The sequence below is a fragment of the Triturus cristatus genome, chromosome 6 (genome assembly GCF_964204655.1).
Source record: "Triturus cristatus chromosome 6, aTriCri1.1, whole genome shotgun sequence".
Taxonomy (NCBI): Eukaryota; Metazoa; Chordata; class Amphibia; order Caudata; family Salamandridae; genus Triturus; species Triturus cristatus.
This window is the reverse complement of record NC_140589.1, coordinates 28,152,500-28,178,264: the sequence shown is the minus strand read 5'-3', so window position 1 is coordinate 28,178,264 and position 25,765 is coordinate 28,152,500. Positions and strand designations below refer to the sequence as shown.

At 49.3% G+C, this 25,765-nt stretch overlaps 1 protein-coding gene across 3 annotated transcripts in view; it reads right to left on the bottom strand.

Annotated features, from left to right (window-relative positions):
- LOC146813676 (E3 ubiquitin-protein ligase TRIM39-like) overlaps positions 1 to 25,765 on the bottom strand; it is a 457,192-nt gene that overhangs the window by 191,844 nt on the left and 239,583 nt on the right. The gene's annotated exons all lie outside the window — the stretch shown is intronic.

Here is a 25,765-nt window from a genome sequence, read left to right as displayed (position 1 = left end):
GCAGGGGCACTCACAATAGACTGTGTGAGTGCATCGCGGAGACAGAATGGAGAGGAGAACAAGGCAGCCACACCAAACACAATGAGGTGTCACCATGGCAGACGGAATGAATCAATGTCAGGCAAGGGCACTCACAATAGACTGTATGAGTGCATCGCGGTGAGACAGAATGGAGAGGAAAACAAGGCGGCCACACCAAACACGATGATGTGTCAGAGTGCATCCAATGGACAGGATGGAAGACCGAGGCAGACGGAATGAATCAATGTCTCAGGCAAGGGCACTCACAATAGACTGTATGAGTGCATCGCGGAGACAGAATGGAGAGGAGAACAAGGTGGCCACACCAAACACGAAGAGGTGTCAGAGTGCATCCAATGGACAGGATGGAAGACCAAGGCAGACGGAATGAATCAATGTCTCAGGCAAGGGCACTCATAATAGACTGTATGAGTGCATCGCGGAGACAGAATGGAGAGGAGAACAAGGCGGCCACACCAAACACGATGATGTGTCACAGTACATCCAATGGACAGGATGGAAGACCGAGGCAGACAGAATGAATCATTGTCAGGCAAGGGCACTCACAATAGACTGTATGAGTGCATCGCGGAGACAGAATGGAGAGGAGAACAAGGCGGCCACACCAAACACGATGAGGTGTCACAGTACATCCAATGAACAGGATGGAAGACCAAGGCAGACAGAATGAATCAATGTCAGGCAAGGGCACTCACAATAGACTGTATGAGTGCATCGCGGAGACAGAATGGAGAGGAGAACAAGGCGGCCACACCAAACACGAAGAGGTGTCATAGTGCATCCAATGGACAGGATGAAAGACCGAGGCAGACGGAATGAATCAATGTCAGGCAAGGGCACTCACAAAAGACTGTATTAGTGAATCGCGGAAACAGAATGGAGAGGAGAACAAGGCGGCCACACCAAACACGAAGATGTGTCACAGTGCATCTAATGGACAGGATGGAATACCGAGTGTTAGACCTGTCAGCCCTTTGGGTGGTCCCTCCTCATCATTATTTATTTTGTCCCACTTTTGCCTCAAACCCTGTTAGTATTTTTCCTTTTTGGGAACCACCAGACTTTTTAGTGTTGATGCAGGGTCAGGGAGCCATTTTCCCTACCCCTGGAACTTCTGTCTGAGGGCCTGAAACACAAAATGGTGGCCACCCATTGTCACCTGAGACATAGCTGGAACCTACTAGTACCTTCCAGAACATTCTAGAATCCTGTGACAGTGTGAGGCAGGTTTAGAATGTTGGGAAGCCAGCTCAGAGTTGGCTGTTGGAGTAGGCAGTTGGCACCTGACTGGAGAGGAGAGAGGACAGAGAAACAGAAGGAGGAAGGAGTGAGGCAGCAGGGATGGAAACCAGTGCTAGGAGTGGGGTCCAGAAACCCACCCTTGATACTAGTCCCTACTGACCAAGCCCAGCCTAAAGCCCTGTGTGGGATAAAGACAAGAAAATCATCTTAAGGACCTGAACAGCCGGAACAGGCCTTAAAGGAGAAGAATAGCAGTTCCTGACCTGTTTGGTAGAATCCTCCTGGAGACCCAACGTCGAGAAGCCTGGAGACCTGGAGCCCGAGGTGGAGAAGCGGCGCTGACAGAAGGCAGACGTCGTACCCGGAGCCGCTAGAGGTCGAGTGAGGGCGCCGACGGCGGTCGTGGAGAGACACCGGAGGTCGAGTAGAGGTCACCTGAGGTCGAGGTGAGGCGTCGACGGGGGAGTGAAGTCCGCCCTCCGGAGTCGCCGGAAGCTGAAGTAAAGCGCGCAGGAGGTCGGGAGTGGAGGTCGCACTCCGGAGTCGCCTGAGGTCGAGGCGAAGCGCGCAGGAGGTCGGGAGTGGAGATCGCACTCCGGAGTCGCCGGAACCCGAAGTGGAGCCGACGGAGGTCGGGAGTGGAGGTCGCACTCCGGAGTCGCCCGGAAGCGGGGGAACCGTGACCCTGTGACGCCGGAAAACAACATCGAGCCGAGGCCGCCCAGCGACATCCATCCGGAGCTGCCTCACGGCATCGTCCCGGCGTCAGGTAAAGCAGATCGACGCAACATCGAACCGAGGCCGGCCAGCGACATCGAATCGGAACCGCCCGACAGCATCGACACGGCGTCAAGTGGAACCGATCGACGCGACATCGAACCGGAGCCGCCCAGCGACGTCGACCCGGCGCCGAGTGGAGCCGATCTTCGTGAAAAGGGCAGTAAGTGGTAGAAAGGGCATCTGAGGCCCTGTGGAGCCCTAAAAGACCATTCTAGGGGCTAGAGGGGTGTTAGGACCAACCTGAGAGTGTTAGGGGGTGAACTGAGACTGGTGCAGGGACCTGTGTGAGGGACTGTGTAGTTGGAAGAGCCAGAACTTTAGGGTACCCTCATTCTACCTCAGCTTAGGCCCCAGCCTTGACCACTCTAAGTGGGACATCCCCAGGCCACCCCAGTGACCACAAGCTGTACTTGGGCATAGTAAAATCAATCTACCTCATAAATGTGATCTGATTTGCAATTGTTTGATTGCTTATATTATTTATGGAAGGTGTGTTATTTATTGTCTGACTGTATTTATTCCTGCCTTGTATTTATTGTCTGACAGTATTTATTTGCCCTATGTATTTATCGCACCTCTATTTATTCCTTGTGTATTTATGACCTAATCCTATTTATTGCACCTGCAAAGTGTTATTATTTAATTGACCTGCTATTTCTGAAGAAAATCCTTTTGTATTGTATTTGTGTCATAACCCTGCAACTAAGAGAAAAATTAAGATAAACACAAAGAGATTCTTTCATAAATTTTTACGGTATAGAGTCGTTTTTGGAACGGATGAACGCATGGTTATTGTGAGGGTGTGATGTACGCTTAACACGGTGCCTGACCCCCGACCGCTCGAGCCAAGCTACCCCTTGTGTTGGGAAAAACCGGGTGACTGCTAACCCGGTTGCCCGGGGTTTTCTAACATAATTGGTGTTCAGCGGTGGGATAGAGCTGTGCTTGCGTCCACTCGACAATTACTGTGGGTAGTCCATAGGCCTACACCGGGAGTTTTCTCAAAGCGGACTTCCTAATTCTGAGTTTTGTTTTTTCCAAATTTACTCTGGTGGTGGGAGGAGGTATTACAAAAGGTACCCCCCTGCATAGCTTCTGTAAACACCTGTCTTCTATTCTGAGTGGGCAAAATGGAGTTTGTGTTGGAAGATTTGGAAACTTACACTGTGGCCCAACTCAGAGAGTTTTGTCAGCGAGAGGGGGTGTATTGTCCCCCAGGTGCCAAGAAGGCTGAACTCCAGACCAGCTTGAGGGCTTGGGGGGAGGCACGACGGGAAAGTAAGGCTGAGCAGGAGGACAGGGATGGAGAGCCTGGTAGCGAGGGGGCTGGGTTGTACCAACCTGAGGTGGGGAACCTGTTAGCGGGGCCCAGAACACTTTCCAGGAAGGGCAGCACTGTCTCTAGCGGTGGCTTATCTGAAGCAGAGTTAACGGACCGGAGGGAGAAAAGACAGCTCACATGGGAGTTGGCAAAGCTGGAGAAAGAGAAGGAGGGACAGAGGATGGCTCACGAGTTGAGGCTGAGGGAAATAGATCTCCAGATCCTACAAGTCGGGGCACACACTGTTCCTAATGGTGGCAGCAAAGACAAAGAAATCACATGGGAACCCAAACCCTATCTGCCAAAAGACATAGTAGCTAGCTATAGTGCAGGGGATGATATTGCCAAGTGGCTAGCGGCCTATGAGGTCTCTTTAAGGGCCCATGGGGTGCCAGAGAAGTACTGGGGAGGGGGATTGTACAAATACATGCCTCCAGCTGGTAGGGATGCATTATTGGCCCTAGAGCAGGATGAGCAGACCCACTACCCCACCATGAAAGTGGCGCTCGTAAGAAAGTTTGGACTAACACCCGAGAAGTACAGACAGAAGTTCCGGGGTAGCCACAAACTGGGCACACAGAATTGGGTGGATTTCCTGGACTATGCAAAGAAGGCATTAGAGGGTTGGATTCAGGGCAGTGAGGTGAGGGACTACGAGGGGTTGTTTGATTTAATGTTGAAGGAACACCTGCTCGAAAAATGTTTCCCTGAACTGCGTCAACACCTGGTGGATAGCAAGCTGACCAATCCCCGGAAGCTTGCTGAGGAGGCGGACATTTGGGCTAGTACCCGGGTGTCCACAAGGGGGACTGGAGGGGATACTCAAAAGGCCGGACAGGGCGCCCCCCAGAAGAAAGAGGGAGGGGAAAATAAAAAGGAGTTCTCTAAAGGCCCCCAAAATAATTTCCAAGGAAAGGGAACAGGATTCACCCCTAGGGCTAACCCACCCAGAAACCCTAATCCTGGCCAGAGTCAGCAGCCAAGGGTTGTCCATTGCTTCGAGTGCGGTGGCGTCGGACACTATAAGGGAGATGCGAAGTGCCCGAAAAGACCACCCCCTCCCATTGGAAGAAAGGCCCCCGGAGTAGCTAGTGTAGTGCTCGGGGAGGAGATGTCCTTAACTAAGGGAAGGGAGTGGGCGGGTGTCACTTTAGTGTCCCTGGGAGAACGGGAGATGGTTCCTAAGATCCAGGTGCCCGCAAATACTATAAAGTATGGGCAGTGGGTCACCATCAATGGCCAAAGAGGGGAGGCTCTGAGAGACACAGGAGCCAGTATGACTATGGTACGTAGCCAACTGGTGTCTCCAGAGCAGGTAATTCCCGATGTACTCCACCCAGCCGCGATGGCTGACGGCAGAACCGGCCACTATCCGGTGGCCGAGGTTCCATTTGAATGGGAAGGGGTTGCAGGTTCACTTCGAGTTGCCGTAAGCCCTGCCGTGCCAGTCGATTGTCTGCTGGGGAATGATATGGAGCACAACGCTTGGAAGGAGGTGGAATACCGGACTCATGCTGAGATGCTGGGTACACCTGACTGGGCCTGTGTTAGCACAGGGTCCGCGACTACCCGGAGAGGGAGTTTGTTTCGACTGGAGCCTGGTACAAAGGCACAGCCGGCTGCCGACCAAGGGAAGAACCGAGGACAGGAGGAGCCTGCCTCGGCATCCGCGCCCCGTGTGACGGATAGGCCACCGGAGGTGGTGGACCAGGAGTCCGCGGTGGGGGATGTTACCAAACTGGAGGACCTACCCATCCCGGCTGAGTGGCACGTGGAGGGAGGGCCGACCAGGGAGGAATTCTGCAAGGGCCAGAGGGAGTGCCCTACCCTTGAGGGACTGAGGCGACAGGCCGAAGCCCAGGCAGCAGGGAACGTTGAGGGGAACAACAACCTTTACTGGGAGGATGGCCTCCTCTACAGTGAACCCAAGGCACCCCTACATGGATCGTCACGAGCCTTAGTAGTCCCTCAACGTTACCGAGCCTTCCTACTGGAATTGGCTCACGAGATCCCCTTGGCAGGACACCTGGGGCAAGACAAGACTTTTTAGCCCGTCTTGTCCCACACTTTTATTGGCCTCAAATGAAAGTGTCGTCCGACACCTACTGCCGGACATGTGTGTCTTGCCAAGCCAGTGGGAAAACAGGGGTGAAGGTGAAAGCTCCCCTGGAACCACTTCCTGTCGTTAGCACCCCCTTTGAAAGGGTGGGCATCGACATTGTGGGTCCATTAGATCCGCCTACTACAGCTGGTCACAGGTTTATCCTGGTTCTGGTGGATCATGCCACACGGTACCCAGAGGCTATACCTTTAAGGACCATTACAGCACCTGTTGTGGCTAGGGCCCTGATGGGAATCTTTACCCGAGTGGGGTTTCCCAAGGAAGTTGTGTCCGACAGGGGGACCAACTTCATGTCAGCATACATGCGGGCCATGTGGAAGGACTGTGGAGTGACCTACCGGTTCACAACTCCTTACCACCCCCAGACCAATGGTCTGGTGGAGAGGTTTAACAAAACCTTGAAAGGCATGATCAGAAGTCTGCCTGAAAGCCTGCGGAGGAAATGGGACGTCCTCCTACCCTGTCTATTGTTTTCCTACAGGGAACTGCCACAGAAGGGAGTGGGCTTCAGCCCCTTCGAGCTTTTGTATGGGCACCCTGTACGTGGACCTCTCAGCCTGGTGAGAGACGGATGGGAAAGAACTCCCAGAAAGCTTCCCCAGGACGTGGTGAGCTACATGCTGGCCTTCCGAAGCCAAATGGCTAAGTTGTGGAAGCAAGCTTCTGACAACTTGGAGGCCAGCCAAGCAGTAATGAAGGCGTGGTATGACCACAACGCTCACCCGGTGGAATTGGAGCTTGGCCAGAAGGTGTGGGTGATCGAACCAGGAGAGCTTAGCGCCCTCCAGGATCGCTGGTCAGGACCCTTTGAGGTATTGGAGAAGAAGGGTAAGGCTACCTACTTGGTGGATCTTAAGACCCCTCGCCAGCCACTACGGGTGCTGCATGCCAACCGCCTCAAACCCCACCACGAGAGGCCCGAAGTCATTTTGATGATGGTGACTGACGGAGCAGAGGACGTGGAAAGCGAGCCTCTCCCCGATTTGTTTGCGTCTCAAGAGAAGGATGGGTCGGTGGAGGGAGTGATTCTCTCCCCATCTCTAACTCCTGAACAGCAGGAGGACTGCCGCCAGGTCCTGGGACAGTACTCTTCGTTGTTCTCCCTTGTTCCGGGTAGGACTCACCTGTGCGTCCATGATGTGGACACAGGAGACAGCCCACCTGTGAAGTCCAAGATCTACCGGATGTCAGACAAGGTGAAGGCCAGCATTCACAGTGAAGTCATTAAGATGCTGGAGCTAGGAGTGATCGAACCTTCCAGCAGCCCCTGGTCCAGTCCGGTGGTGTTAGTACCAAAAGCTGCACCACCGGGGGCCCAGCCGGAACTGAGGTTCTGTGTGGACTACTGGGGACTGAATTCAGTAACCAAGACTGATGCTCATCCGATCCCGAGGGCGGATGAACTGATTGACCGGCTGGGAGCTGCCCAATATCTAAGTACCTTTGACCTTACTTCTGGGTACTGGCAGATCTCTCTGACTGACGGAGCTAGGGAAAGGTCAGCCTTCTCCACGCCCAAAGGCCACTACCAGTTCTGTGTGATGCCCTTTGGGCTCAAGAACGCACCTGCCACGTTTCAGCGTCTGGTGAACCAGATCCTCACTGGAATGGAGAGTTTCTCTGCTGCTTATCTGGATGACATAGCCGTCTTCAGTAACAGCTGGGAGGATCACTTGCGTCACCTGCAAGCTGTTCTCCAGGCCCTGAGACAAGCTGGTTTAACGATCAAGGCCAGCAAGTGCCAGATCGGACAGGGGTCGGTAGTGTACCTTGGACACTTGGTGGGTAGGGGAGCGGTGCAACCCCTCCAGGCGAAGATCGAGGCCATCATGGCCTGGGAACCCCCCAAGACTCAGACTGAGGTCCGAGCTTTTCTGGGCCTCGAAGGATATTACCGCTGCTTCGTGAAGGGGTATGGGACCATTGTGACCCCCCTCACGGAGCTTACGTCCAAGAAACAACCTCGACGGGTAGTCTGGACGGAGGCTTGCCAGCAGGCCTTTGTAAAACTGAAGCAAGCCATGTGCGAGGCCCCGGTCCTACGGGCCCCAGACTTTTCCAAGGAGTTCATTGTCCAGACGGATGCATCGGAACATGGCATTGGGGCAGTGTTATCGCAACTCAATGAAGAGGGTCTGGATCAACCCGTGGTCTTCCTATCCCGGAGACTACTTCCCAGGGAACAGAAGTGGAGTGCAATAGAGCGTGAAGCCTTTGCAGTGGTATGGGCTCTGAAGAAGTTGCGGCCATACCTGTTTGGCTCGCACTTCCTGGTTCAGACCGAGCACAGACCCCTTCGTTGGCTGATGCAGATGAAGGGGGAGAATCCCAAGTTGTTGAGGTGGTCTATCTCCCTACAGGGAATGGACTTTCAGGTGGAACATCGGCCTGGATTGGACCACGCCAATGCAGACGGTCTCTCAAGGTATTTCCGCCTTAGTGATGAGAACTCCCAAGGGGTTGGGTAGCTCTCCCCACTTTCAGCTGGGGGGGACGCGTGTTAGACCTGTCAGCCCTTTGGGTGGTCCCTCCTCATCATTATTTATTTTGTCCCACTTTTGCCTCAAACCCTGTTAGTATTTTTCCTTTTTGGGAACCACCAGACTTTTTAGTGTTGATGCAGGGTCAGGGAGCCATTTTCCCTACCCCTGGAACTTCTGTCTGAGGGCCTGAAACACAAAATGGTGGCCACCCATTGTCACCTGAGACATAGCTGGAACCTACTAGTACCTTCCAGAACATTCTAGAATCCTGTGACAGTGTGAGGCAGGTTTAGAATGTTGGGAAGCCAGCTCAGAGTTGGCAGTTGGAGTAGGCAGTTGGCACCTGACTGGAGAGGAGAGAGGACAGAGAAACAGAAGGAGGAAGGAGTGAGGCAGCAGGGGTGGAAACCAGTGCTAGGAGTGGGGTCCAGAAACCCACCCTTGATACTAGTCCCTACTGACCAAGCCCAGCCTAAAGCCCTGTGTGGGATAAAGACAAGAAAATCATCTTAAGGACCTGAACAGCCGGAACAGGCCTTAAAGGAGAAGAATAGCAGTTCCTGACCTGTTTGGTAGAATCCTCCTGGAGACCCAACGTCGAGAAGCCTGGAGACCTGGAACCCGAGGTGGAGAAGCGGCGCTGACAGAAGGCAGACGTCGTACCCGGAGCCGCTAGAGGTCGAGTGAGGGCGCCGACGGCGGTCGTGGAGAGACACCGGAGGTCGAGTAGAGGTCACCTGAGGTCGAGGTGAGGCGTCGACGGGGGAGTGAAGTCCGCCCTCCGGAGTCGCCGGAAGCTGAAGTAAAGCGCGCAGGAGGTCGGGAGTGGAGGTCGCACTCCGGAGTCGCCTGAGGTCGAGGCGAAGCGCGCAGGAGGTCGGGAGTGGAGATCGCACTCCGGAGTCGCCGGAACCCGAAGTGGAGCCGACGGAGGTCGGGAGTGGAGGTCGCACTCCGGAGTCGCCCGGAAGCGGGGGAACCGTGACCCTGTGACGCCGGAACACAACATCGAGCCGAGGCCGCCCAGCGACATCCATCCGGAGCTGCCTCACGGCATCGTCCCGGCGTCAGGTAAAGCAGATCGACGCAACATCGAACCGAGGCCGGCCAGCGACATCGAATCGGAACCGCCCGACGGCATCGACACGGCGTCAAGTGGAACCGATCGACGCGACATCGAACCGGAGCCGCCCAGCGACGTCGACCCGGCGCCGAGTGGAGCCGATCTTCGTGAAAAGGGCAGTAAGTGGTAGAAAGGGCATCTGAGGCCCTGTGGAGCCCTAAAAGACCATTCTAGGGGCTAGAGGGGTGTTAGGACCAACCTGAGAGTGTTAGGGGGTGAACTGAGACTGGTGCAGGGACCTGTGTGAGGGACTGTGTAGTTGGAAGAGCCAGAACCTTAGGGTACCCTCATTCTACCTCAGCTTAGGCCCCAGCCTTGACCACTCTAAGTGGGACATCCCCAGGCCACCCCAGTGACCACAAGCTGTACTTGGGCATAGTAAAATCAATCTACCTCATAAATGTGATCTGATTTGCAATTGTTTGATTGCTTATATTATTTATGGAAGGTGTGTTATTTATTGTCTGACTGTATTTATTCCTGCCTTGTATTTATTGTCTGACAGTATTTATTTGCCCTATGTATTTATCGCACCTCTATTTATTCCTTGTGTATTTATGACCTAATCCTATTTATTGCACCTGCAAAGTGTTATTATTTAATTGACCTGCTATTTCTGAAGAAAATCCTTTTGTATTGTATTTTTGTCATAACCCTGCAACTAAGAGAAAAATTAAGATAAACACAAAGAGATTCTTTCATAAATTTTTACGGTGTAGAGTCGTTTTTGGAACGGATGAACGCATGGTTATTGTGAGGGTGTGACGTACGCTTAACATGGTGCCTGACCCCCGACCGCTCGAGCCAAGCTACCCCTTGTGTTGGGAAAAACCGGGTGACTGCTAACCCGGTTGCCCGGGGTTTTCTAACACCGAGGCAGACAGAATGAATCAATGTCAGGCAAGGGCACTCACTATAGACTGTATGAATGCATCGCAGAGACAGAATGGAGAGGAGAACAAGGCGGCCACACCAAACACGATGATGTGTCTCAGTGCATCCAATGGACAGGATGGAAGACCGAGGCAGACAGAATTAATCAATGTCAGGCAAGGGCACTCACAATAGACTGTATGAGTGCATCGCGCAGACAGAATGGAGAGGAGAACAAGGCGGCCACACCAAACACTATGATGTGTCACAGTGCATCCAATGGACAGGATGGAAGACCGAGGCAGACAGAATGAATCAATGTCAGGCAAGGGCACTCACAATAGACTGTATGAGTGCATCGCAGAGACAGAATGGAGAAGAGAACAAGGCGGCCACACCAAACACTATGATGTGTCACAGTGCATCCAATGGACAGGATGGAAGACCGAGGCAGACAGAATGAATCAATGTCAGGCAAGGGCACTCACAATAGACTGTATGAGTGCATTGCGGAGACAGAATGGAGAGGAGAACAAGGCGGCCACACCAAACACGATGAGGTGTCACAGTGCATCCAATGGACAGGATGGAAGACCGAGGCAGGCAGAATGAATCAATGTCAGGCAAGGGCACTCACAATAGACTGTATGAGTGCATCGCGGAGACAGAATGAAGAGGAGAACAAGGCGACCACACCAAACACGTTGAGGTGTCACAGTACATCCAATGGACAGGATGGAAGACCGAGGCAGACGGAATTAATCAATGTCAGGCAAGGGCACTCACAATAGTCTGTATGAGTGCATCATGGAAACAGAATGGAGAGGAGAACAAGGCGGCCACACCAAACACGATCAGGTGTCACAGTATATCCAATGGCCAGTGTCAGGATTCTTACCTTGGTGCCAGAATTTCTTCCACAGAACCAGATGACAAGTCCCAAATCCCCAGCGCTGTTGCCGAGATAGGCCACGCCCACCGCCTCCCCACTTAAAAGCGCTGATCAATAGTGCCGTAACTTAGAAACACGTATCCTCCTGAGGCGGAAGCCGGGAGTTATTTGTTGTTATTTTTAAATTTTGTTGTCACTGTAATTTGCTGTTTTAAAAAGTCTTACTTGCTCTTTGGGACCCTAGGACCTGTCTCTCGTGCATCTCGCACAGCCGAGTGAAGGCTGGTAGCGCCCTCAAACCAACAAACATTTCCCGCCGCCATCGCTGGCAAGCCGCTAGGCCACGCCCACTCTGAGGCCACGCCCACCGCCTCCCCACTTAAAAGCGCTGATCAATAGTGCCGTAACTTAGAAGCACGTATCCTCCTGAGGCGGAAGCCGGGAGTTATTTGTTGTTATTTTTAAATTTTGTTGTCACTGTAATTTGCTGTTTTAAAAAGTCTTACTTGCTCTTTGGGACCCTAGGACCTGTCTCTCGTGCATCTCGCACAGCCGAGTGAAGGCTGGTAGCGCCCTCAAACCAACAAACTTTCCCGCCGCCATCGCTGGCGAGCTGCTAGGCCACGCCCACTCTGAGGCCACGCCCACCGCCTCCCCACTCCTTAATCATTATGTGCTTTCACCGTACGCGCAGCGGACGGGCGCAGCGGGCGCGCCGTTTGCGCGCCGAAGGCGCGCCTAAGGCAAGCCCGTCTGCGCCCGTCATCGCCAAGACATCGCCTCTCGCCTGTCCCCCTGGTCAAGCCACCCGGGAAGCTCATCGCTATGATAGAGACTGCCTTCTCGCTTTAAATCCGGGAAAAAACTGTGAGAAGATATCGGGAAATGTTGGACAGACATACCTATACTGTAAGTCGTGCCACTTCTCTACACCTAACCCTTGCTCTTCAAAGCGCCTCTCAGCTGCGTATAAACTTACCCCTCTCACCCCTCTCACCATTTTACAACTTAATGTGAGATCACTATGTAAGCACCATCAAGAGATCAACACCCTTCTCTTTGAAGAAAACCCTGATATCCTTTTTATTTGTGAAACCTGGCTATATGATGATATGACCAGTATTACCAATCTTGCGCTGCCAGAAAGCTATCACATGAAGTCGATAAATAGAAATACCAGAGGAGGTGGCATTGCTGTCATTTATAGAAAGCAATTTCTGTGCTCCTTCACTAAAGAATCTATTTCGAACTGTGAAAGTGCTCGCTTCAAGATTATAGCGGGCCCCCATTTCTCTTTATCTGGCCTCTATATTTATCGGCCTCCCGGTCCTTCATCTAAATTTATAGAAGCCCTCCTTGAAACGGCGAATTCTCTGGTGGTGAACTCGGCCAATTTTACGATACTGGGAGACTTGAATCTCCATTTTGATAGAACTCAAGATCCCACTATTAAAAACCTCCTAGCCGACCTATCAGCCCTACAACTTTGCCCCCTGATTCAGGACGCCACCCACTCGGCTGGTCATATCCTTGACCCTGTTTTTACTAACCTTCAGGAGACTATAATTGAGACGCCCAAACCTATAGATTGGTCGGATCACTACTTAGTCAAATTTACGATTCTGATTAAGGAAGTGTTTAATAAAGCGGAACCTATCCGTCATCTCAAAAGAGCATGGCACAAACTCTCAGCTAACGACCTACATACCACCTTAGGAGAATTCCATCAAGAAGCACATACAAACATAAACACCACATATGCTGCTTTCTATGATTGGATTAATCAGGGACTGGATACTCTTGTACCTCTTAAATGGATTAAAGGACGCAGCTCTCCCTCTCACCCTTGGTATAACAATACCTTGAAAGCCATGCGTAAGGACTGCAAGACAGCCGAAAGAATATGGAGACGAGAATACAGTATCAAAGAGAAATCTGCCTATCGTCTTAAACAAAAGCTTTATCATAAAGCTATCTGTTCTGCTAGGGCTACTTTCTATGCGGAAGAAATTACCTCCAGTACCAATCCTTCCAAAATTATATTTAAACTAGTAGATGAGCTGCAGAAAAATAGATCTCCTTCCTCCAATGCTATGTCTGCACAACAATGTGAGGATCTTGCCTCTTTCTTTGTGAACAAAGTACAAAACATCTACAAATCCTTTCCACGCCACTCTGCTATAACCCCTAGCTCTCCTCATCCCATTATTAAATGTACTAAGATGGAGTTTATACCTGAAATCTCCTGTGAAGACCTAGCTGTACTTTGCAGGAAGGTTAAATCCGGTTCCCCTGCAGACCCCATGAGACCGGCCCACTTCGTAGAATCCTTGGACTTCTTTTTACCCTCTTTAGCATTCATATTAAATTTGTCCTTCTCCTCGGCCACTGTCCCGACTGTTTGGAAGCAAGCTTGGGTCTCTCCCATCATTAAAAAATCGACCCTCGATCCCTCCAAACTGGAGAACTATAGACCTATTTCGTTGCTTCCATGGATTTCCAAACTCGCAGAAGCTCACGTCAACATCATCCTGACCAAACACATGGATCTACACAACATCTTAGATCCATCCCAAAATGGGTTTAGGCCACACCATAGCACTGAGTCTGCCCTCCTAGCCACGTCTGATCATCTTCGGACGATACTTGATGCCGGCCAAAGTGCTGCGCTGATTTTACTAGATCTCAGCGCGGCCTTTGATACAGTATCACATAACTTTCTACTGGATCGTCTGAACATGGCAGGTATTTCGGACCGTGCATTGGACTGGTTCCGTTCTTTTTTGGAGGCTAGGTCCTTTCGGGTGTCAGCCCCTCCATTCCTCTCCCAGTCCCACTCCATCGGACAGGGAGTACCTCAGGGCTCCGCACTCAGCCCATCCCTTTTTAACCTATATGTACAGCCGCTTGCGACTGTAGCTAGAGAATGGGACCTCTCGCTGGTGTCATACGCTGATGACACGCAGCTAGCTATCACTCTTACTGAGGGTCCCTCCATGTCTGCAGCGAGGTTCAGGGATGGGCTGGCTGCCGTAGCCCAATGGATGACGGATAATTGCCTGCAGCTCAATGCAGGCAAGACGGAGGTACTGCTTCTTGGAAAGAACACCAGTTACTGGAACCAACACTGGTGGCCTCCGTCATTAGGCACCATCCCTCCCCCTAAGTCCCTGGTCAAAAACTTGGGCGTTTGGATGGACTTAGCACTCAATTTCCAGTCCCACACGAAAAGAGTAGCGGCCACTTGTGTGGGCCTGATGAGAAGCCTTAATCCCATACTTGGCTTCTTTGACTCCAAGGTTCGCCAAACGATTATACAAGCCACAATTCTGTCCCGCCTAGACCACGCTAACGTCCTACTTTTGGGCGCTAACAAAGCTGAGATTGCGCATCTACAGCGGGTACAGAACACCGCAGCAAGAACCTTGGTCGGACTTCCTCGTAGGTGCTCGGCTAGAGCCACTATACGAAAACTGCACTGGCTGCCGATTGAGTCCCGTATCCAGTTTAAAGCTCTCGTTATGATCTTTAAAATTCTCAAAATTGGTCGCCCACAAATTCTCCGCCCTCTCCTTATACCTTACGTGCCACAGCGTAATCTGCGCTCTCTTGGACAACATTTATTGACAGTTCCCCATACAAAGTTAGCTCGCATAGGTGGGCGCTCCTTTAGAGTACTAGGAGCTAAACTTTGGAACAATCTGCCGGTGAATATCCGCTCAATGGAGAGTCTGTCCGCTTTCCGGAGAGCTGTTAAAACTCATCTATTTCCCCCCTTTTAGGCTTTTGACTTCTGGTTTTTCTGTCTCTTGTGAAGGTTCTGTGGTTCTTTAGCGCCGGGACGCCCCTTTGCTGGGGCAGCTGATTTGCGCTCTACCAAACTTTAACATAACATAACATAACATAACATAACTCTATCTCGACACCCACGGGGGGGGAAAGGGGAATGGGAAAAGAAAGAGAGACTGCCTGTGATCCCAGGAGCTGCCACCTTCTCTATTCAGAATCTTCTATATTAATTTTCTCCTTGTTCCTTCTAGATTCTGGACAGATCTGGCGAACCTGCAGAAGAGGGGAGAAGAACAACCTTACAATTCTATCCTCCCTATTACCTGGGATACCTCTCTCTCGCCATGTTCGAACGTAATCTACCTGAAGTTGTCACAGTCTTGCCTCTCTCTTGTCGGTAGTGTAAATGGTGTTCCTGAAGTGTTGCAACTTATGTTTACACCTAGAGCGAGAAGGGAATAATTATGTCATTGAACTAAGCCTTATCTAAGCCTTAACCCAACTCTCTCTCCCAAAGGATACTGGTTCCTATACCTGAGTTGCTGTACTAGGCCTAACTCTCTGGGAATGTTGAAGAACTGCTGCGCTCTTCTAAAAGTCTTCTGTGCTTCAATATAGTCACAAGATAGGTGAAGCACTTGCCTTCTGAAAAGTCATTTATATACATATATCTCTTCAGTCTCCTGTACCAATACAAGATGTCTCTGCCTTACTTGGTCTCGCTGTGTGCTTGAATGCTCTCTGGACTCACGGCCATGAACTCTGACTGGAAACGGAAAAACTGCCTTCTGAACTCGACGAAGACTCGTTACTTGAAATTCTCTCTCTGGAACTCTGACGGAAACTTTTAGACGAATGCCTCACTAGAGCGTAAGGAAACACAAAAACTAGTGAAGTCTATCCTGGGGAACGAGTTCCCGGTGTGCACACCCTATATATTTGAAGAACCAGGCTTTGTCAGGCCCGGTGATGCAGGGTACGCCTGAAATCTTCTGAGTTCGCCTTCCAAATTACAGAGACACGGGCACTCTGTTAGCATGGAAACTTCAATTTATTTAGCTGCAGCTAGGTACAGTTGTCCCAGAAGTGCATTCTTTGTACAAGATACCGGATAATGACTAATAGAAATTCCTTCCCTAAGGTCGTGTTCTCTACCCGACCCTATAGGTCAGGTGGCATAGCCATTCCTTGGTCAAATTAATTTACAACAGGGCGCGTTTGTGTGTTGAAGAGGGTGATTCGTAAAACAGCTGTAGGGGCAGAGAACGGTCACCAAGGGTCAATAGATGGTTATCTCTGGAATTAGTTGCTTCGAGCCGGGTCTCAGAGTGTACTTGCTCAGAGAGACAGAAAAAAGGTTGTTTTACATGTTACAGTACAGAGTATGGGAGAAACGCTGATTACATGTACAGTATCTTGATTGGCAATCTCAGACAAAGATTGATCAGGGAAATTGGCTTTGCGAGGTCAGTTTCAGATGAAGAGGTCAGTTTCTTACAGTTCATTCCACAGTCAGAAAGAAACCTAGTTAATGTATACATGGACTAAGAAGGCCAGGCCACTTTGTTCGCCAGGCTACCTTCACAGGCCTACGTGAGGGCAACACAAAATGGTGGCAAAATAAAATGGAGTCAGTCTTGAGAATTACAGAACCTCAGACCCTCCTGTTGCCATTACGTAGGCAATAACCTAATTTATTGCTAGGTGAGCATCTTCCATTCTACACATTTCATTTAAGCAGGTATATGTAAGCCAATCAACAGGGATACAAAGAGAACAAAGCATCGAGTCATAATTAACATTCAGATAGCAGAAGAAAGTAATGACCATTATTACAAACAGGATTATTATTTTTTCACAACCCTTGGCAAAAGCAAATCCTAAAATTATTTAGCTAACCTTTTCAGGGCTCCTATGCGTTTCAGTGACTATTTGTATACTCAGGTGAAACAGTGGCGATCCTTATCAATGCTCTCAGGTGAAATGGAGATACTCTTCAACAGAGGATAGACTTCATTCTGCTTTTACTAAACAGAATACTACTCTAAAACAATGCCAGCAAAACAATAAGAATCAGTCTCCTAACACCCATTCTATGCAATTGCACGGGAACCGCTTGTGCAACCATAACTATGCCAAAGTCCGTTCTAAACCTCTCTGGTAGGCTTCTATCATCCATCAAATCAGCTTCTGTTGTTTTCTTCCGCATTGGGCCTCTTCGTTCAGGCCTTCCATGAAAATAGTGCTTCTCAGTATCCGTTGGAGTGCCCTCCTGGCAAACACTCACAGCTCACTCGAAAGTCTCAAAGCAGTGCACCAATATATTTCCTCTGCGGCAGGCACCACAGATATTGTGCTCTTCGTTGGTCATGGGCACAGATCATCTCGTGCAGACCCAAGTACTATTAATCGGAAAGAGCAACATACTTTCACGCTCAGCAACACTTTCAGGCTCCAACACTCGCTATTCAGTGTCAGAGGATGATTGGGCTGCTCTTTCATTTAATTTTCCTTTCATCATGTAGTGCCTTAGATCCTCCGGTGCACTGCCCTTCCGTTGGAGCAAAGAAAAGAGAGGGGTGGTGGCCAAAACTCAGGCCAAGGGGCTCAAGGGACTGCACACTCTCAGAGGTTACCAGCACATGACAGGTAAAAAAAAACTGAAGCCTCAAACCAGCCCTGCCGTCAACAACAGGGATCCTTCTCTTTCGCTCTTTTACACTGAAACTCTGGTTTTGTGATGTCCAACGCCGTCTGATGGAGCAAGTACGATGCTTTGGAGATACCATTGATGGCACGCTGGCGATCGCTGTCCAGCCTTGCTACTTTCTGGGTGCTGAGACTGTAGGGCCAAGACGTCCGCCTTTCATCTGTAGCTGTCACTGATGGGAATTTGGCTTAAATCAATGTTCTGCAGGTTATTATTACTTAATTCCCGCAGAATCTAGTGACGTAGGAAATGTGACACAGTTGTTAGTTTCCTTCAGTTTAGCATAAAAAATAGATCATTGTATCTAACAATAGTACTGCTGGCAGGTGGCCTTCAATCTTCAAGGGAGTGGCCAGAAGCCATGGGACAACTCTGGTTTAGAATGCACTGTCACTCTCATAAGATGCAAAGTCAAAGGCAGTACTTCTAGTCCAGGGGTCTCCAACGAGTAACTCGGGAGCCACTGGTAGCTTGCCAGTACCTTCAAAGTAGCTCTCTGAGGTGAAGTTAAGCCCAGAATCAATTTCAGAGTAGGTGCCTATTAAAGAAGGCAGCACTGATCATCTCAAGACCCTAAGAGTGACAGCCAGCCAAACGTATCACAGTAACTCATACTAATACTCAAACACACAGTGTGCCAGCCTATAGGATCAGCTACATGACAGTCTGTATCCAATCTCAATATAATTAAGCCATAAGGAGATTGACCATGTTGCAGTCTCTCCTTTATCAGTCACAACATGTGTGTGAACAGTGCACCATCAAAAAGGTATGGCAGCAGTGGCCTGAGCTGTAATCAGTGCTGACCCACCAAAATGTGGTACTGCAGGAGTCGGAGTGAAAATGTGTCAGTTTAGATGCATGATCAGCTCAAAACCTGAGGAGGACAGATAATGATACAGACCAGAGAAAACTAAGAGACTTTTAGAACAGATCACCATATTAAATGCTCCTAATGGAGAAAGAGGTTGCTCCAAGGGGAGTGTGAAAAAGGAAAGTGCTCATGAGGTAGGACAGATATAAAGGAGGGGAATCCAAAAGGCAAATTCAATAACCAATCAATTAAACATTCTGGTATCATTAGTAAAACTGGACGTGGTTCATAGTGGCACCAGTTTTACAGATAGGCCAGTCCCTTATGGATTTACAAATATTCATTTCATCATTTTCTAATGGGATAAACATCTCTTAAATTACTACATCTGTGTGTTCCTACATTCCTTATCTAGAACACCTCAAAAGGGGAAACGCATGATACAAATTATCAGGGGCATGCAGATACCTCACATTAATAATTTGTGCAGCAAGTGCACCATGCAATACACAGGCTAAACAACATCTCCTCATGATCACTGAGAATACCTGTCACCCTAGTCTAATAATGAACAAATGTTACTTACCTGTAAACTGTGGTTCTCCAGTATTGGTGTCTTTCATAGATTCACATGCTTGAATATTCCCCGTCGTCGAAGTGGGAGTCCCACGGTATATATAAAAAGCAATAAGTATCATGTATATATACATATACACATACATAATCACATAAGAGTATATACATACCCAAATAAACATATATATATAGTTCAAATAACATATCAAGTTAAAAATACCATAGGATAGCATTGAGACATAGGAAAGCATTGAGAAAAAGAATCACTTTGCTAACATATCACTGTCACTTTATAGTCCAAACTCCAGCCAATCAGGCGCTAGCACCCTCTAGAACCTTCTCCTCAGAGGCTCAGGCCCTCAGATTTTCGAGCACGAGAGTGACCATAGAGCCGAAAGAGGAGAAGAGAGCCTCTGAGGGGAGGAGGGTGGGTCGCATGTGAATCTATGAAAGACACCAATACTGGAGAACCACAGTTTACAGGTAAGTAACATTTGTTCTTCTCCAGTACTTGGGGTGTCTTTCATAGATTCACATGCTTGAATAGAATAGTAAGCAGTAAACAGTATTCGGCTGACCAAGCCGTATTGATATTGCATGTAATACAAACAATGTATTTAAAGCGCAATAATAATAATAATACCCCAGGAGGAGGGAAGTAGCAGAGGCTCACCTTATTTAAACAGATTTCGTAGAACTGCCTGTCCCACAGCCGTGTCTGCTTCGTTAATGGATTCCAGACAGTAGTGCTTCGTAAACGTGTGCCTGCTGGACCACGTAGCTGCCCGGCATATTTGATGGATGGGCACACCAGCGAACAGGGCAGTGGAAGATGACATAGCCCTCGTTGAATGGGCTCTCACTCCCGAAGACAGAGGCTTACCAGCCTTTTGATGGCAAAAAGAGATTGCTGATGAAACCCAACGGGCAATAGTAGGTTTGGTGACAGATTGTCCTTTGCAAGCACGCCCGTAGGCCACAAACAACTGGTCAGATTTGCGAAAGGATTGAGTCCTGCTAATGTAGAATTTTAGACATCTCTTCAAGTCCAGAGAGTGTAAGCTTTGCTCCGCCGGGGTTTGTGGATGCGGGAAAAAAGTCTTTAAGAGCACTGGTTCGTTAAGATGGAAATCGGATGGCACTTTAGGTATAAAAACCGGATTAGTGCGGAGGATGACACAATCCGATCTGAATTGAAGGAACGGAGGCTTTATTGTAAAAGCGTGAATGTCACTGACTCTGCGGGAAGAGGTCAGAGCAAGGAGGAGGGCCACTTTCCAAGTTAAAAATTTGACATCCGCTGAGTGGATAGGTTCGAAGGGCGCCTTCATAAGCTGAGCCAGCACGATGTTCAGGCGCCACGTGGGTGGAGGACGCCGAATGGGCGGGAACATGCGGAAGAGACCCTTGAAAAATTGTTGTATGACTCTAGAAGAATAGAGAGAGGACGAGCCATCTTGTCGGAAGCGAGATATTGCCGCTAGAAAGACCTTTAAGGTAGAGTGCGATAATCCAGACTGCGCTAGTTGTAGGAAGAACGGCAGAATGTGTTCTGGAGGAGCGTGCACAGGATGAATGTGGGCAGAAGCACACCAATGACAAAATCGCTTCCATTTGAGCTTATACGTTTTCACTGTGGATGGAGCTCTTGCCTTAGCTAACACCTCCCTGCAGGCTGGAGGAATGTTCAAATGAGCAAATTCAAGGTGCTCAGGTTCCAAGCCGACAAGCTGAGAGATATGGGATTCGGATGGCATATCCGACCATCGTTCATTGTGAGCAGATCCGGCTTCAGGTGGAGAAGGATGGGCTCGCGTTGGGATAGGAGAAGCAACTCCGAAAACCATGCCTGCCGAGGCCACCGTGGAGCTATTAGAAGTACATGGCACGGTTGTTGTCTCATCTTCCGCAGCACTCGTGGAATCAACGGAATCGGCGGAAAAGCGTACGCAAATATCCAGTACCAATTGATCGAAAGGGCATTTCCGCACGACCCTTCGTGGGGAAACCAGCTTGCGTAGGACTGGCATTTTGCATTCTGCGGGGTTGCGAAGAGGTCGATTGTCGGGTGACCCCAAAGGTTGAAGACGAATTCCAGCGTCGGTTGATGTAACTCCCACTCGTGGGTTGATGATGCTGACCGACTGAGTGCATCCGCCAGAGTATTGGAAATGCCGGGCAGATGAATTGCTTGTAACGTCATCTGATGGAGTATGGCCCAACTCCAAATCCTCTGCGCCAGACGGGAGAGCAGTGGAGATCTTGTCCCGCCCTGTTTGTTCAGGTAGTGCATGCACGTGGTGTTGTCCGTCTGAATGAGGACTGACTTCCCTTGGAACTGCAGGCGGAAGGATTTCAACGCCAAGAAAATGGCCATCAGTTCCAGTCTGTTGATGTGCCAGCAACGCTGAGCCGCTGACCATAGGCCCTTGACGGATAGATCTTGAAAATGTGCGCCCCAACCCTCCATGGATGCGTCCGTGGTAAGGACGAGTTCTGGGGTGGACGACAGAAAGGATGTTCCTGCTGCGATGTTGGCAGGACAAGTCCACCAATGCAGCGCTTGAGCCATGCGGGGTGACACCACGACCTGATCGTTGAAGGAACCGGAAACCTGGCGCCACTGCTTGTCTAACTCCTCTTGGATGATGCGACTTTTTAGTCTGCAGAGAGGGATCAAAGCGATGCATGAGGACGCCATTCCCAGAAAGGATTTTAATATGCGGACTGAAACTGACTGCTTTGCTGCGATGGAGCTCGCAAGCTGTTGAATCCGTTCCTGACGCTCTGCTGAAGCGAAGGCCATGGTTGTGCTCGTATTGATACAAGCGCCGAGAAAAGTCTTGCACGTAGTCGGCGTGAGTTGAGATTTTTGTACATTGATCGACAACCCCAGGGACTGAAACAGATCGAGACAGCGCTGGGTATCGAGGGCCGCCCGGTGGGAGGATTGAGCTTTGATGAGGCAATCGTCCAGGTAGGGGTATATCTGAATACCCTCTTGTCGTAAGTGAGCCACCACCGGGGCTAGGAATTTTGTAAAGACCCGCGGGGCTGAGCAAAGTCCGAAGGGTAGGACTTTGAATTGGTAGTCCCTGTGGCCCACTCGAAACCGTAGGTATTTCCTGTGGCGTGGTAGAATGGGCACATGGAAATATGCGTCCTGCAGATCGATCGTTGTCATGTAATCCTCCTGAGAAAAGAATTGGAGGATGTCCTTCAATGTGAGCATCCGAAAGGACTGAGTCTTGAGAAATTTGTTGAGCAATCTGAGATCGAGGATCGGACGCCATTCGTTGGCAATATAGGAGGTGGAACCTCAGATGGCGCTTCACGTGGAGTATTTTGAGGGGATGCTGGAAAACGACGATTATAGTCTTCCAACATATATTGGAGGTTGGAAACAAGCTGCACAGGAAGCTGCATCATAGGAACCGGAGCAGAGGTATTTTGCTCTTCTTCCTGTTCATAAAATTCATCCTCCTCAGACTCTTGGCATTTTATATGGAGCTCCGAAGGACTATGAGCATCCCGAAAAAGAGACTGATCGCCTTCATCCGAATCGTCCTCATCCCCTGAGGGAAATAGTTGACGAGGTGGCCGTGGTCCAGGTGGTAACATAACTGGGTCTAGCACGGCCTTACGACGAAGCATTAAGGAGCTGTCCACAGACCCCGGTGCTGGTGTTGACATTGGCACCAATGGCATTGTCGCAAAATTTGACCCTACCGTCGTCGAGGCGACCGTCGACGAAGCAATCGTCGACGGAGCTGCCGTCGACGAGGTTGCTGCCGTCGACGGGACTGTCGTCGACGGGGTGGCTGTCGTCGACGGTGTGGCTGTCGTCGACGGTGTGGCTGTCGTCGACGGTGTGGCTGTCGTCGACGGTGTGGCTGTCGTCGACGAGGCTGTCGTCGACGAGGCTGTCGTCGACGAGGAAGATTTCCTCTTCTTCTTTTTACCCATCGTCGACGGAGTTGTGGACGTCGACGAAGAAGTGAGTGGTATCGTCGACGAGACAGTTCTAAGAGACACACATACTATCGTCGACGGAGAAGACGTCGACGAAGTCAGTGTCGTCGACGAAGGATATCTACTCGATACCGTCGTCACCGTCGTCGACGAGGCTGATGAAGTAGCCGATCTCGTCGACGGAGGGGCCGTCGACGGGCCCGTCGACGGTTTTGAAAGTTTCTGACTGGAAACATGTGCTGACGGAGTCACAGACGCCTGAGAGCTACGTCTCGGGGGCGCAGACGTGGAGACAGAGACTTTGCCTGTAGACACTTCCTCAAGGTGAAGTCTCTTCTTTTTCAGAAAAGGAGATAGCAAGTCCTGGACACTTCCATGCTTTGAGGAGACTCCTGTTTTGACAGAGGCTACACTTTCCACCTCAGAAAGTGGGTTGTCTGTGTCCTTTAGTTTTTGAAGCCATATTAAAAGGCGACCTTCTCTATCCTTCAAAGTTTTGTGAGAGAAAGTTCTGCAGATCTTACAATTAGCCACCTTATGATCAGGATACAGACAATAAATACATTTCTCATGGGGATCCTCAGAGAAAAGTCTTGACTTTCCGCAAGATGAACAAGGACGGAAAAGAGATTTCTTACTTGCAGACATGATGAGAGATAAAAAACCTCAAACCAGATAAAGAACTGAGCAGAGCTCAGGGAGACTCCCTTCACACGACGTGCGGTAGAAAATCTGAGGGCCTGAGCCTCTGAGGAGAAGGTTCTAGAGGGTGCTAGCGCCTGATTGGCTGGAGTTTGGACTATAAAGTGACAGTGATATGTTAGCAAAGTGATTCTTTTTCTCAATGCTTTCCTATGTCTCAATGCTATCCTATGGTATTTTTAACTTGATATGTTATTTGAACTATATATATATGTTTATTTGGGTATGTATATACTCTTATGTGATTATGTATGTGTATATGTATATATACATGATACTTATTGCTTTTTATATATACCGTGGGACTCCCACTTCGACGACGGGGAATATTCAAGCATGTGAATCTATGAAAGACACCCCAAATACTGGAGAATCTTAGGTCTCTGGTGTCTGATCTACAATTTTTCCTTTCCCACCTGTCCGGAGGGGGCACTATACCCACTTAAAATCACAATCCTGCTACTCAGGACAGCAAATAAGAAACTCTTGGTTTCTCTTATCACTACATGTAGAAGTGCAATATCACAAGGAAAGTTAGGTCACCTTTAGCAAGAGCCACAGATTTATAGTTCATCCTCAGGGTCCAATCAGGGAACATCAATCTAGGCTGCTCGTCCCTTAAAGGAAGGAGCAGTAACATGACTAACTGCAGGTGACACACTTTTAATCCTGTATATCTCTTTTGTTTTTATATATATATATATATATTTTTTTTTTCAATACCATTATAGCCAAATAGACATGCACTGGTGAAGTGTTGTCTGTCATATTCACAGCATGAAATATCATATCTGTGAAATTTAGTAACCAAAACAAGTCCAACCAACTGTTGCGTAGCGATGGGCATCGTCATGACCATCCCCTCACAACACAGGGGAGCTTGTAACAGTATTTAACCCCTTCCATGCTGCGCAAATTCCGCCGCTGTGCTGACGGTTTCTTGCGCGGGCGTGGTCATGACGGAACGGTTTCGTCATGAGCACAGCTCAACCGTGGCTCATGACGGAACCGTTCCGTCATGGAACGCTCGTTCCACCACCTCATGATATGGACCATCGCTGTTTCGTTGGCTGTTAACCCCTGCTTTTTCACTACCCCTCTTCACCTACTGTAACATTCTCAGTCCTTTCTAGTCTTCTCTCACCCTGATTTCCTGCCTATAGCCATTCAGGGCGCTCATTTCACCATTTTTCCTTCACAACTGACAAAAAATACAAACCTAGTGGTACTTAACTGTAACCATCTTGTCAACTTTGCAATGACTAAAACATGTAAGCACGTTAAGCCACCTTAATTTTAACTGTCTAAAAGGAAAACATTTTCACAGACACTCTGTGTTCCCTTGCGCCACAATTCCTCCTGTGAAAAATGAATCTTAATTTACTGATCGTTTTTACCTAGGCATGTAGCCCACAGAATTCTAACAAAGCTTCATCTTACTTTTTTTCTGAGGCTAATGCCACATTTGTTCTTGAACAATATGGGAACAGACAGGGCTCCATAACGATTCTCGGCAGTCCTATCTTATCAGAAAAGCTAAAAATAGCACCTCAGCCCAGAACCAGCCACTGCGACCACTCCTGGCCCCCACCACTTTTCAAGGTTCCTATAGTGTGCAAGCATAAATGTCTTCTTGTCAGAGAAGCTTTTCCAAGCAATGGTTTCTCCATCTGTTTACACTCACTTCTAACTCCCACCTTACTGACCTCTAGGTCAAAATCTGCCTCTCCTCAGCCCTCTCTCTCTTCACCCTGACGCTGTCAAAGACAAAAAACCTTCAAGAGATCAACACCCTTCTCTTTGAAGAAAACCCTGATATCCTTTTTATTTGTGAAACCTGGCTATATGATGATATGACCAGTATTACCAATCTTGCGCTGCCAGAAAGCTATCACATGAAGTCGATAAATAGAAATACCAGAGGAGGTGGCATTGCTGTCATTTATAGAAAGCAATTTCTGTGCTCCTTCACTAAAGAATCTATTTCGAACTGTGAAAGTGCTCGCTTCAAGATCATAGCGGGCCCCCATTTCTCTTTATCTGGCCTCTATATTTATCGGCCTCCCGGTCCTTCATCTAAATTTATAGAAGCCCTCCTTGAAACGGCGAATTCTCTGGTGGTGAACTCGGCCAATTTTACGATACTGGGAGACTTGAATCTCCATTTTGATAGAACTCAAGATCCCACTATTAAAAACCTCCTAGCCGACCTATCAGCCCTACAACTTTGCCCCCTGATTCAGGACGCCACCCACTCGGCTGGTCATATCCTTGACCCTGTTTTTACTAACCTTCAGGAGACTATAATTGAGACGCCCAAACCT